This window comes from Condylura cristata, unplaced genomic scaffold (assembly GCF_000260355.1).
Source record: "Condylura cristata isolate star-nosed mole 26May11 unplaced genomic scaffold, ConCri1.0 scaffold00028, whole genome shotgun sequence".
Classification (NCBI taxonomy): domain Eukaryota; kingdom Metazoa; phylum Chordata; class Mammalia; order Eulipotyphla; family Talpidae; genus Condylura; species Condylura cristata.
In genome coordinates, this window is record NW_004567129.1 from 18,741,380 (window position 1) to 18,754,212 (window position 12,833).

A 12,833-nucleotide genomic window follows, 5' to 3' on the forward strand; every position below is an offset into this window, starting at 1 on the left:
GGCCAGCTTGCAGTGCTGCGTCCTAACCTGTTGCACCACCAGGGAGGCCCCTGTCTGCCTCTTTTAAGGATACTTGCAGTCACATTTAGGGTTCACCTGGATTAGACAGGACAATCTCCCAAGAAGTGCTTCCATTGACATCTGCCAAAGCCTTTGTCATTTCAGGTGGCATTACAGATTCCAGGGGCTGGGACTACCTTTGGGGGACAGTCTTCACTCTATTGTATCCGCCCAGCAGCGGCAGCCAGAGCCAGGCTGACCCAGCAGTGTGCTTGGGCCTCCGTGTTGACCTTCCCCACTGTGGACCCTCAGCTCAGCCCCTGCTCTTTCAGGCCCATCAGAGGACCTTGTGCATAGATTCTGGGGAAGGGCCTGAGAGACAGGCCACAGTGGGAAGCACGGGCTCATGTGACTGTGGTCGTTCCGGAAGAAAATAAATAGAATGGCACTGTCAGCTAGAACCCTGAAATTTGGGGTTCTGGTCCAGAGCAATAAGCCTTTCCTTCCAGACCCTGGCAAAATGGCTCTGCCCGAAATCCCAAAGCTGAGGGCCAGCCTGGGCCAGACTACTTTCTCAGCTCCATGGTGTAAGATGTTGCCGAAAGGAGCCCACACAAGTGGTCCTAGAAAAGAGAGGTTTATCTATCGGGGCCAGCTGCTGGACAGGACTCCAAGGGAGTGCAGGGGGAGAATTTATTCCAAAGGTTTGTAGGGGGAGGGAGGGCCAGAGCTCAGAACAACCAAGGCCCCATGCACTAACGAGGAAGAAGTCAAGGCCTGAGCAAGACCCCCGGTCTGCACGACCAGGCATGTGGGCAGAGACCTGCTGCCATATCTGGACACTCTCAGTAGGCTGTAAGGTCAGTGCCCGGAATGGCCCAACACCCAGCTTCTGGGGAGGAACCAAGATGCTGCTGTTCCAGACCAGAGCAGGCCCAGTGCGTTCCTGGGTGGCGGCTCAGGAGCTAACTAGGCAGAGCTGTGGCTCGCCAGGGATGGCCGCCGGGCCAGCAGCTCTGGGGCCTTGAGAGAAGGGCAGACCCTCGTGCTCTTCCCAGACTCACTGAACTGTAAACCCGGAGCCCAGGCCCAGCCATGTGTATGTGAACGGGCCCTCGAGCTGGCTCAACTCACGCTGAACACATCTCCTGGACTTGGTGCTTTGTCACTTCCAGGAAACCCTTTCTTGTAGTAACCAGCACAGATGGAGACCAGACAGCAGCTTCTAGGAGGAGAGAGAGGGAAAAACAGGACCCAGCCTGAATCCTCAGACTCAGAGCCCGCAGGGCCCGAGGGCCCCCTTCCGGGATGAGCTCTGCTTTCTGGAGGCAAACCAGAGTGCCAGGCCGCTCTTCTCCCCAGCGCCTCCCCCTCGGAAGCCTCTGATTTCCAAACACTGTCCAGACCAGGAAGCATGTGATTCTGATCATTAGCACCTTGTAGTTGGATCCTTGCCTTGTAAATCTCTTTGTTCTCTCAAAGTTCAGGGGGAGGGAGGGCCAGGAAGTCGGGAGGAGTTCTCCTCTCCGCCTGTCCCTCTGCTCAGGAGAACAAAGCCGTGTGTGGGGAAGGTGCTTTGATCCCAGACAATGAGAGCCCCTGGATTAAGTGTTTGGAGAGACCAGACAGCTCTGGCTGGAAACAGATCAGTTACTTTGCTTTTTGCTTCAGCTTTTTTTTTTTTTTTTTTTTTAAAGACCTAATTCATGTGCTGAAGCAGAGAGGTAATATGTTTGCAAGGCTGGCGTGTCCATGTTAAGTGTGGAGCATGGCCTGCAGCATCTGCGTCCTGGGAGCCCCGTAAGGTGTGTCTGTGGGCTGGTGACCCCCACGTGTGGCCTTCTCCAGGGGTTGCTCTCGCCCCTCAAGGCCTGCCAGTAGCAGCTGTGAGCCCAGGAAGCTTGGGCAGGATCTGCTCCTGTGAGGGACACAGCTGCCAGACAGTTCCCCGTTTAAAAATAAACACAGCAAGAGCCATTCCTGTAGACAACAAACTTTCTGTGCCAGGTTCTAAGCCCGTTCCACGACCGCTCGCCGAATCTCTCCCTCCACCTCTGGGCCCTGGGGCCATTTTAGTATTTCTATTTTATTTATCTATATTAAATGTTAAATATTAAGTATTTATTTATCTATATTAAATATTAAAAATTGTATATCCCATGTGTTGTGAAACACAGTTTTAAAAGTACTTAGGAGGTGCTGTTCCTGTTTGCCCCGCCTTTCAGAGGTCAGTAGCTTGCCCTGGTCCACACAGCTTGGGGGTCGAGGGGTGGACAGAGGCGGCCTCCGTGTCTGGGCTGGTTCCTGTATCCGCCGCCCTGGGACAAGCCCCCTGCGGGTCCTGAATGCCATCGGGGTGCTTCCGTAAGCTCACTCCCCACAGCAAGCAGGACTGGCCCTGCCACGGGAAGGCAGAAGGAAGGGGGCACCCTTGACTCATGGAAGAGGTGATGTCTAGAGCCAAGTCTGTAGAGCCACAGGAGACAGACAGGAGGCCGGGGAGGCGTGGCATCTGCAGGCGCCGGCATCAGAAACCAGAGCCACTAGTTAGAAGGAAGGGAGCTGTGCTTGCCGGGCTTTCGGCTCCTGCCTCTCAGGGCTCCCCTCCTTTTTCCAGAAACCCCAAAGTTTCTGCTGTTTCAAATGACGGAGTTTGTGTTAGAACTGATGGATGCTGGCAGTGCTGGGTCAGTGAATTGTAAGAGAGCAAAAACCTGCTCCCCGTAGTTTTTTTGGATGTTATATCCAAATTCTATTCTGCAGAGACGGCCCTAACTCTCCCCTGTCCTAGCTGAGCTGTTTAACACGGTGTCTCAGGCCGTGTGGGCCAGTTACGCTGCATGCTGGGCCTCTCCCAGGTGGGCAGGAGGTATCTGTTATTAAACTTCTCAGGCTTCTTCTCTTATCGAGCTGTCTGGTGGTTATTTGCCAGCTAAGAAGAACCCAGAGGGGAAGGGGTGATTTCCTTTGCCCCCAACAGAGCAAACATACCCACAAATAGCAGAAGTCCCTTACTGAGATTTGACCACATGCACGTACAACCTCTGTCTGGGCAGCCCGAACTTGTCTGTAACCCCCGTATGCCCCAGGGCACCCACACCTCAGCCCACACCTCTTAACTTAGGCTGATGGCCTCCATGCCTCCTCTCCCTTCTGTGATGCCCAGGTCTCGCCTGCAATCAAAGCCCAGTTTAGATACTTAGGTGCTATTCCCTAGGAGGAAGCCCATGCCCGCTCCCAGCAGGGAATAATCCCTCCCTCCTTTCGATTCCTTGGGCCATAATGTCTTCCTCATCCCCAGTGTCCTCCCTTCCTCACTGTTACCCTGAATCTCTCTGATTCAGGCTCCCCAACACCTAGCAGACCCAGTGGGTGGTGAAATACGATAAAGCAGTTGTAAGTCTAATAACATTTAGTGTGTTTATTATTACATATCAGGGGCTACTTTTTGGGGTTCCTGCTCTGGATTTTTTGTTGACCAGGTAACTGAAGCACTGAGACTCTCCCCACCCCCCACCCCCCACCCCCCCAGAGGTCACAGAAGCTTTAACTCATGGGTGGAAGGAGGCTCTCACTTTAGGCCTGGGGGCGGGGAGAGGGCCCATTTCCGGTTTCTCAGCGTTGGGCATGAAGGATACAGGAAAGATCTCCAAGGCTTCTCTCTAGTTGGCAGTTCAACAGGGCTTGGGCTAGTACATTCCTCAGTATCTGATGAAGCAAGAACTGGACTATGGTACTAAGACAGCTACGAAAGGCTGGGGTTCAGCTGTGCTCTCGAATTCCAAAGGCCTGATATGCTTATGATGTTTTTTCTCTGTGGCGCCAAATCAGCCCTGCTTATCGACTCTTCTCTTAATGAAACCTCCTGGTACCAGCTCAGGAAGGATATTTTTATTAGATATGACTGGGTGGGTTCTCCTGTTGAAAGCATTTTGTGTGAAACACTAACACATCCAGGGCTCAGATATCCTTCCAAATATTTCTTTTGAAAGGGGAAAATTACTAAGGAACTTCTGATAAGAAGATGAAAAAAGGAATTAAAAAGTGAATGCTTTCCCTGCTCTCCCCAGCCTGTCTGGGTGGGACTTGTGGAATTTGTAAATCACTGCAATTAGGGGATAAGATGGGACTGGACCTGGAGTTGGCCAGGCCAGGCCCTGACTGGGCCCCATAGAGTCTCAGTCAGCACTCAGTGGTCTCTTCTGTCTCCTCAGGCTCCCTGGGGAGCTGGTGTCATGCAGAGACGATGAGAACAGGGCCAATGTACCTGCACCCCTGATGTTCATTTATGATGTTCCCTCATGTCGCGGTGTCTAAATTTCAGCAGCCAGGAGAACACAGTGACCCATGTTTGTGGAAATCGCCTCTCACCACTGCTACTGACAATCTCTCCCAGGATGGTTTAGTTCCCTGAGCTCTGAATTCAACATAATTATAGGCTTAAAGATTAGCTTCTGTGCCACTATTGGAGTCTCAAATACAGGCTGAACCATCGTGGAGAGATTTTTCTCAAGGTAGCTGGGGTCATAACTGGATTTTAGGGTTCCCTGTTTGTGTTTGGAGAATTAGTTTCTATAGGGCAACTCCCACACACTCAGGGTCAGAAGTATTGTGTTATTTACGTGGGAATAATAAACAATTCTGGTTGCATCTGGGTTTTTCTGGACTCCTGACATTACCAATGTCATTGGGCCTTTCCCCAAGTTAGTCATTGCGCTGTTGATGTCAAACAGGATTCCAGAAACTGTATTCTTCCTCTGGTCAAAGATGCAGGCAAAGAGTTCTAACCAAGAGGGATTCAGGTCTTTCTCTCAATACATAGTGCTGTTTCAGAATTGAATTTCATAGGACACTTAACAAGAGCCAAAATAATGAGACGGATTTAACTCCAGAATCCAGAGTTGCTTAACTGTAAAGTCAGGTTGATTTCCCAAGTTTCTACTGAAATGCTGTCTTCAAGACTTGCCATCATCAAAATATTATTCTTAGCATTTGATAGTTGACTTGAGTGATGTTCATAGAAATCAATGGCAGTGGGGCAACCTCAGGGGCATTTAAGGGAAGGAGCGTTGGTGAGGAGGAAAATGTAGCATGTGGCTTAAGTTGGAGTCATCCAGTAGGCCTGGCAAGAACTTGGGCTTCATTCATGTCAACGTGTAATCTTTCCTGTTGCCTAAGAAATGTGCTTTCTGTCTGTCCCTGGACTTGTCCTAGGGACCTAAGGCACTCCTGTTCTCCCCTAGGACCTAAGGCATTCTTTGGAGATGAGACTTTTTTGGAGTGATAGCTTCACGATGTGTCCTCCGGCCCTTTCTTCCTGGGTCTATTTCCCAGCAATGGCTGGTCATGCTTGTGACTTCTTTGTAATTTTCTAAACTTACACCTCCCCTTTATTTCTCTTGCTCTGGGTAACCCCAGGTAAAAGGGGTCACCTGGTTGTGAGTCCTCACTCACACACTCAGGAACTTGGGATAGGGCCCAAGGAAGACATGTCAACTTTTAAAAAGGGGTTACTTAAAAGGGGAGAGGGGGAAGGGAGAAAAGAAAGGCAGAGAGAATTAATTGTCCAAATTGTGGCTAGAGGCCAGCTGTCCTTCCAGCAGCACCATCTGAGTGGAGACCAGGATGCCAGCTGAAAAAAGCAACAGATTCCCAAAAAAGCAACAGAGTGAGCCCTGCCTGCCTGTCTGTCTTCAGTCTTTTAAAAGTCAACATGGCCCTTCAACTCCCCTTGTTCCCAGCACCCTTCCACTTCAGGAAGTCCGGTTATGGCATTCTGGGAGTTGTAGTCCCTGGGAGTTGTAGTCCTTGGCATTTGAGATCTCTTTGGGGTGGGGCTAGGGGTGGAGTCTAGAAAGACATCCTTCACTGGCTGGGAATTTGTGCCTCACTGTTCCTGTAATGGTTTGTCCTTCAAGACATGGGAAATGTTGGGAAACCCCACATTCTGGCTGGGTGATTGTGCCAGGCACTTTCTGGGCTCAGTGCCCTGTTTCAACTCTGTCAACTCATGCTATGAGTTCTTTTTTGACCTGACCCATTCCTTGGTTCTTGTTGTGGCTGTGCTTTGCTCTAAAGTTTTTCTGGACCGTCAGCTCAGCTGGGCCTTATCTCACCTGACTCCTAGCTACAACTGTCTTCTGTGGCCTGGATAGGTCTGTCTGTCTGGAGTAAGTCTCTAACTTGGTGAATCTCAATTTTTTCCTCTCCTCACTGGCAGGGAATGCAGGTTGGTGCCCTGGGCCAAGAAACCAGACAGTTCCCCTTTTACTGGAATACATGGATAATGAGAAGTCTGTTTCATCTCTCATGCCAGATTTCCTTAACCACTTGGAGCTCTGGAGCCCTGGGCAGCTCTGTCATAGGGTTGCAATGCCTCTTCTGGTCACGAGGCAGACTTTCTATTTGGGTACAGTCTCTTCCTTCTAGACTTCCAGGCACTTGTCCAGAGCCCACCGTCCTGTGTGGAGTAAAAAAAATTGTTCTTTTTGCTTTAGGGTTCATGGAATTTGGCACTTGGTGCTCCTGGGAAAAGATAGGAAACTCGGTTTCTTCTGGAAAATTGGGATATTATAACAGAGAAACAATTTCTCTAGTGGAAAAGAAATCCATGTATTCATGTTTCCAGAGCACCAACTACATCCCAATTCTGAGATAGTTTCTTTACTGTGGAATCCAGAGTCTTTGTTGATTTCTGAGATCTGGGTAAGCCAAGCTTGATCACTTCTTTTAGCCATCCAGAACTATTCTCTTATTAGGTGCAAACATACAAAAGGCAGTTGGGATATTCCTCTCCAACCCAAATACATCCTGGCTCTAATTCTCATTAAATGGGGGAAAAAAAAATAACCCTGAGGATAGATATTTTTAATCCCTCTTTACGGATGAAAAAAAATGGAGCATGTATTAAGGAGTTTAACTATATTTTCTTCCCTCACATAGCAAATAACTCACAGATTCATTATTCAAATCCTGATCTGTTTGACTACAAACCCGTGTTCTTTCCACTAAATTAAAACAGAGCAGGGCCTTCAAAGTGGAAAGAGCAGTTTAATTGTGTAATTGATGTAGGTTTTGACCTATAATCTTTATGAAAGATGAAAACTATCTTGGGCCCTATAGATGACATCTAGTATGCTGGCTGATGTTTTAATTTGTGCAAGACAACTAGTCTAAATTTTAGTCTACATTTTGACCTATCTCATTGGAAAATTTTACATGGCGAGAGTAATAGGACAACAGAATCAGCATATTAAAGCTCATAACAAACCTGGAATGAAGCTGACACCACCTTATGGGTCTGCAAGATTTGCCTCCTGAAATAGATAGTCTGGTACCTTAGGTAAAAATTGTTGGATTCCAGATCTTATTAGGAATCTGCTTGAAATTCTGTACTGTCCCAATTTTATCTTCAGAATTGAATTAATTAGGCAGAAAAACATTTGCATGTGTAATTTGTTTTTTTCTTCAGATGCACCGTGATAACAAGCTATTCTTTTACATCATTAAGATGGAAACATATTATATTTTCATGCAAAGCAGAATCTGTTATTTTTGAAGTGCCTCATCCCCTTGTCTTTGAAATATTCAAAAAGTAAGTCTATGTCAGACAGTGAACGCCCTGGGCCTTTTGAAGCCAAACCTTCAGCTCACATGGCTGTGGGTGATTTCAACGTAACACAAGTTGTTCCAGAACCAGAACAAGAATACACAGGCATCACAACTTCCTGTGGGTCCTCAGAGAAGGCCAGTTCCTAGTGTCAAATGGTGTTTGGCATAGAATTGAAGGAAGAAGAGCTAGAAGTTGTAACAGGAAGTTGCCTTTATAGCGACATTTAAAACCAAAATTTTATATAGTGGATTTTTGTCTTTTGACCTTGGAGGCTTCAAAATGTAAAGCCGTTTTTGAAAACGTACCCACCTTGATTAACCTCATTGTCTATAAAGTTATAGTCCATGAAACTGCCTCGACTGACACTTTTTATTAGAGGAGATTATCATGAAAATACATTTTAAAGATGTTATTGATTTTAAAATGACAAAGAAAAATAGTTTATCTAGTTACAGCATATACATTCCCACTGTTTGATAAATGTAAGGGCATAATGATTTTATTGACTATCCCTGAGAAACTAGTGAATTTCTCACCTGAATTTTCAGAGATGTGCACTACTGACTTTTATTTTAAGCATCAGAAACAACCTTAAGAAGGTGTTTTATAAGAGATTCTTCTGGTCAATTATCTGTCTTATAGAGCTCAGACTCAACTCCATGTATAGAATAAGAATAAAAAGTAACAGTAGTTAATGTCACTTAATTTTGCTCTACTTTTTAACATACAGAGTAAAATCACCATCATGGTGAGGGAGCTCAACTTCCTGCTGTTAGGATTGGCTCAGATGCAGAGAAGGACCTTTGTTAGCGTCTGTGCCTGCACTAACCTGTGATGTCACCACGGGGCACTCAAGTTCACTAAATGTCTATTTCTTTCCTATAAAGTGCAGGTGGTGATACAGAACTCTTAGGGATAAACCCAGACTCTAGTGAGCCAACCATCTAGAGGTGGTGAATTTTTCTTAAGATTTATTTATTATGCATGCAGAACTGGGGTACAGGCCAGAGGGGCAGGGACAGTGAGAGGATTCACCAGAGACAGATTGGGGAGCAGAAGAGACAAACTGACGAAGTCCACTGCTGAGGGGAGCAGTGGGCGGGTCCGGAGAGATCTGCCGCGCCATGTGGTCACATCCGGGGCAGGGATCAAACTCGTGCTGAAGTGGCTTTAGCTCCTCAGTGCGGTTATTTAACCCGCTGAGCCACCAGGGAGGGCCCCAGAGGTGGTGAATTTTATGTTCATCAGGGGAAGGAGGCGCTGAGGATAGCCGCAGACTGTCTTTACATTTTAGGAATTTGAATCTGAGAGAATAGGTAGGGGTGTCATTGTTTCCCTCCATAATCAGGGAGAGGCACTGGTCAGTACAGTCTCACCCTGTGTCTTATGTGTGCTGTCTGGTGCTGTAGGCCCAGAGTTGGTCACCAGGTCATCAGGCCGGGCCTGGTGTAGAGGAAGGGCTCAGGCAGGAATCTCTGTCTCCCTCATGTGCCGATGTTCTGGAATTCTCTTTTTCATCACAACACTGACTGAGTACGGGTTGCATCACAAGTCAGATTCCCAGGGCCAGCCATGTCTCTGGAGCCGGGGAGACTCAGCCTCCATAGTGGAACCTCTTATCCACCTTCCCATTAGTTTCTAAGACGTTTCTTCGTTTTTCAGTCTCTCTTGGGTATTTGCCAGCGCTGACTGGGCCCACAAGCCTCCCAGCCCAGGAAGCTTCCCTTCAAAGTTTCACTCTCATTTCAGTTCCCCAGTGCCCCCTCTCAGCCTCTGGTGCTCACCCCCTGATACTCACCCCCTTCTCTCTCATTTTTCCGGGGGCACCGGGAGTAACTATCTTTGTTTGCTAACCTTTAAGAGATGCTGAGAATCCTGAGAAATGTGACTCTTCCTTTGGGACCAGCTTGAAAGTCGCTCAGATCCGGCTTCATCTGAGAAGTGGCACACGGGGATGAGAGAGGGATTTGGTTGGAGACCCACATTCCCGTCTGTCTCTACCACTCGCTGGCTGTGAAGTCTTGGGAAAGGCTCTTTGCTTTTCAAGTTCTCACCTGCCATCTCACAAAATCATCTACCTTTTGCAGATTGGGAGGACATGGTATAAATCCACAGTAGATGCTCTGGGAACAGCTTCTCTGACCTGTCACCCTGCCTATTCCCCTCAACTCCCCTGTCTCAATAGTTTACAGGCTTCATAATCAAACTTCGCCTCTGTTCATTTCCTTTGGAAGGTTTTGAGGAACTTATATGACCAGCAGCATGTAAACTTTCTACCAAATCCTACCTCCTACAGGCCGACTTCTCTATGAAGGGATGTTACTAAAGATGCTGATATCCTTATCAAATGCTACTGAGCTAACAGTCACTCTGGTTTCCTTTCTGAGAAACAGAGAAGGACACCCACTAAGTCCCTGTTTCCCCGAACGCCTTCCATGCATGCATGTTCCAGCCCGTGACGTGCTCCAGGAAGCCTTCATGGCTTGTTAAGGAGGTGGGTGGCTCCCTTATTTCAGATCACAACAAAGTGTGGGACCCCCTGATTCGGTTTGTCCTCTAAGAGGTGGATATTGAGAACAGATATAGCACAGACATGGAGGAAAGAAAGAATTTGGAGTCAAACATAAGACAGTCTTTTAAAATTTCTTTTTAGTTAACTGCACATTTTAATTTCATATACTTTTTATTTTATTGTTTACTTAAAAATAATGTTTACTTGTCCAATTTGCCCATGTATCACCACTACAGGGTCTCATATTCCTCCCTCCCTCATCTGATCCCTCTTCTTCCCCCTCCTCTGTAGGATATCTTTCTTCTTTAAAATTTATCTTTTTTTTTAAGATTTATTTATTTATTCATATAGAACTGGGGTACAGGCCAGCGATGCGGAGGGTGAAAGGATTCACCAGGGACAGAGTGGGGAGCAGAACAGGCAGATCGACGAAATACACTGCTGAGGGGAGCAGTGGGCGGGTCAGGAGAGGTCTGCCACGCCATGTGGTCACCTCCGGGGCAGGCGAGAATCGAACTCATGCAGAAGTGGCTTAAGCTTCTCAGTGCAGTGCTTTAACCCGCTGCACCACCAGGGAGGGCCCAAGATTTATCTTTATTAAAGCATACAAGAACTGGGGTGTAGGCCAGCAGTGCGGAGGGGTGAGAAAATATATCAGAGACAGGGTGGGGCATAGAACAGGCAGATCTTCTGAAATACGCTGCTGAGGGGAGCAGTGGAGAGGTCAGGAGAGTTCTGCTGTGCCATGTGGGTCAGCTCCCTGGCCAGGGATCAAACTCACGCTGCAGTGGCTGGTGATAGCTTCATCGCATTGAGATTTTAACCCCTTGCGCCACCACGGAGGCCCAAACATAAGACAGCTTTTACTGTGTCTCATTTCGTACTACCTGAGTAGAACACTTTGTCTACACCAGAAGGCACTGAGTTTTGCCTCAAAGGACCAGGTAGTAAGTATTTTAGCTATCATGGCCCACACACTCCAGCGTCCAAGCTTTCACTCTGCCACTGTAGCTTACGCTAGGGACAACATGCAGTGAGTGAATGAGAGGGGTGGAGTGGAGGAAGACTGGATTTACCACAACAGAAGGCAGGATCAGTCTGACTCAGAGGCAGTGGTTTGCCAAGCCCGGTATTAATCTTCCAAGCCTTAATTTATTAATCTGTCCTCTTCAACATGGGGGTTTCACGAAGATTGAACGGGCCGATGCAAGTGAGACATCGGGGTGCACAGCCTGACCCACGGAAGCACTCAAAAAAGTTACTTTTTCTGTCCCTTTTTGTCTCCCAACTGCGTCTGTACAGTGAGCAGTCAGGAAGAAATGTACACAAAGGTCCTTCCCAGCCCTGTGATTTTGTGAAATTGCCCATCAAAAAAAGAACAAGGAAGAGAGAGCTTGCCAGAGAGAGAAATTGCATGTGTGTTCTCTCTCTCTGCAAAGTCTGACCACGAGAAGCATTAAATCAATCAGATGACAAAGCAAAATATGAAAAATTGAGTTGGTTTGGTCCCAAGTATGAAAGGAGCGTGTACTATTGAGCTCTGAAGTGGCGAAGGACAAAAAAAAAAAAAAAAAGAGGAATGTTTTCGACCCATCAAGTGCATTGGCTATTCCGAGACTCCCACATAATTCATCACCGAGAAACTTGGAGCGCAATAACCATTTCCTAGTTTAGTAGCCGCTCTGATCAAGAACAAAGCCATTAGCATAAATGCAGATAAATACAAGGCAAATAATGATATTCCCAATTGCTTCTGTGTCAACGTGCTCAGCCCATCAGTCTTCCCTGACTGGGTAAGGAGCTGAGAGAATTTATAGCCGGGGATGATTTCTTTGTAAAGCATTTCCACCCCGCAGAGGAGGGGAAGGATGAATCACCGAGAAAGCTGTAGAAATGAACACTTCTGAGTGCTCCATCGCAGTACAAGAGCTCCCTGGCTCCCCATGCCAGCCCCCAGCCCACCCGGCCCCCCGGGCCTTCCTGCTGGGGCTCCTCCCGGGTGGCATTTCTTCAGGCAAAGCTTGTAGCTGCTTTGGGATTCACAGAGGCCTCCTGATGGCACCTCACAAGGAGGACCCCAGGGAACTCTGGGTGAGTGCACTCTTCCTGTTTGGGCTGGAGAAGACATGGCCGGGCTTCACCACCCTTGGCCCTGATGGAGGGAGTCAGTCCCAGACTTTCTCAGCCTCGGCTCTATTTGCTTCTTCTTCCATACTCACTTTTTTTAAGATTTATTTATTTATGCATATACTATCTGGGGTGTATGTAGGCCAGAGGTGCCGAGGCAGTGAGAAGATTCACCAGAGACAGAGTGGGGAGCAGAACAGGCTGATTGATGAAGTTCACTGCTGAGGGGAGCAGCAGGTGGGTCAGGAGAGGGCTGCTGTGCCCTGTGGGTCATCTCTGGGGCTTGGGATTGAACTTGTGCTGCAGGGGCAGCGGCCACCTTCACAGTGCTGAGCTTTAACCCATTACGCCCCCAGGGAGGGCCCACTTCCATATTCACTTCATTCTTCACCTCCTTGTCTACTTTTTTTTTTAAAGATTTATTTATTTGTGCATACAGAACTGGGGTACAGGCCAGAGGCTCAGGGGTGGCGAGAGGCTTCACCTGAGACAGAGAGGGGAGCAGAACAGGCAGATCAACAATGAAGTACACTGCTGAGGGGAGCAGCAGGCGGGTCAGGAGAGGTCTGCCGCGCCATGTGG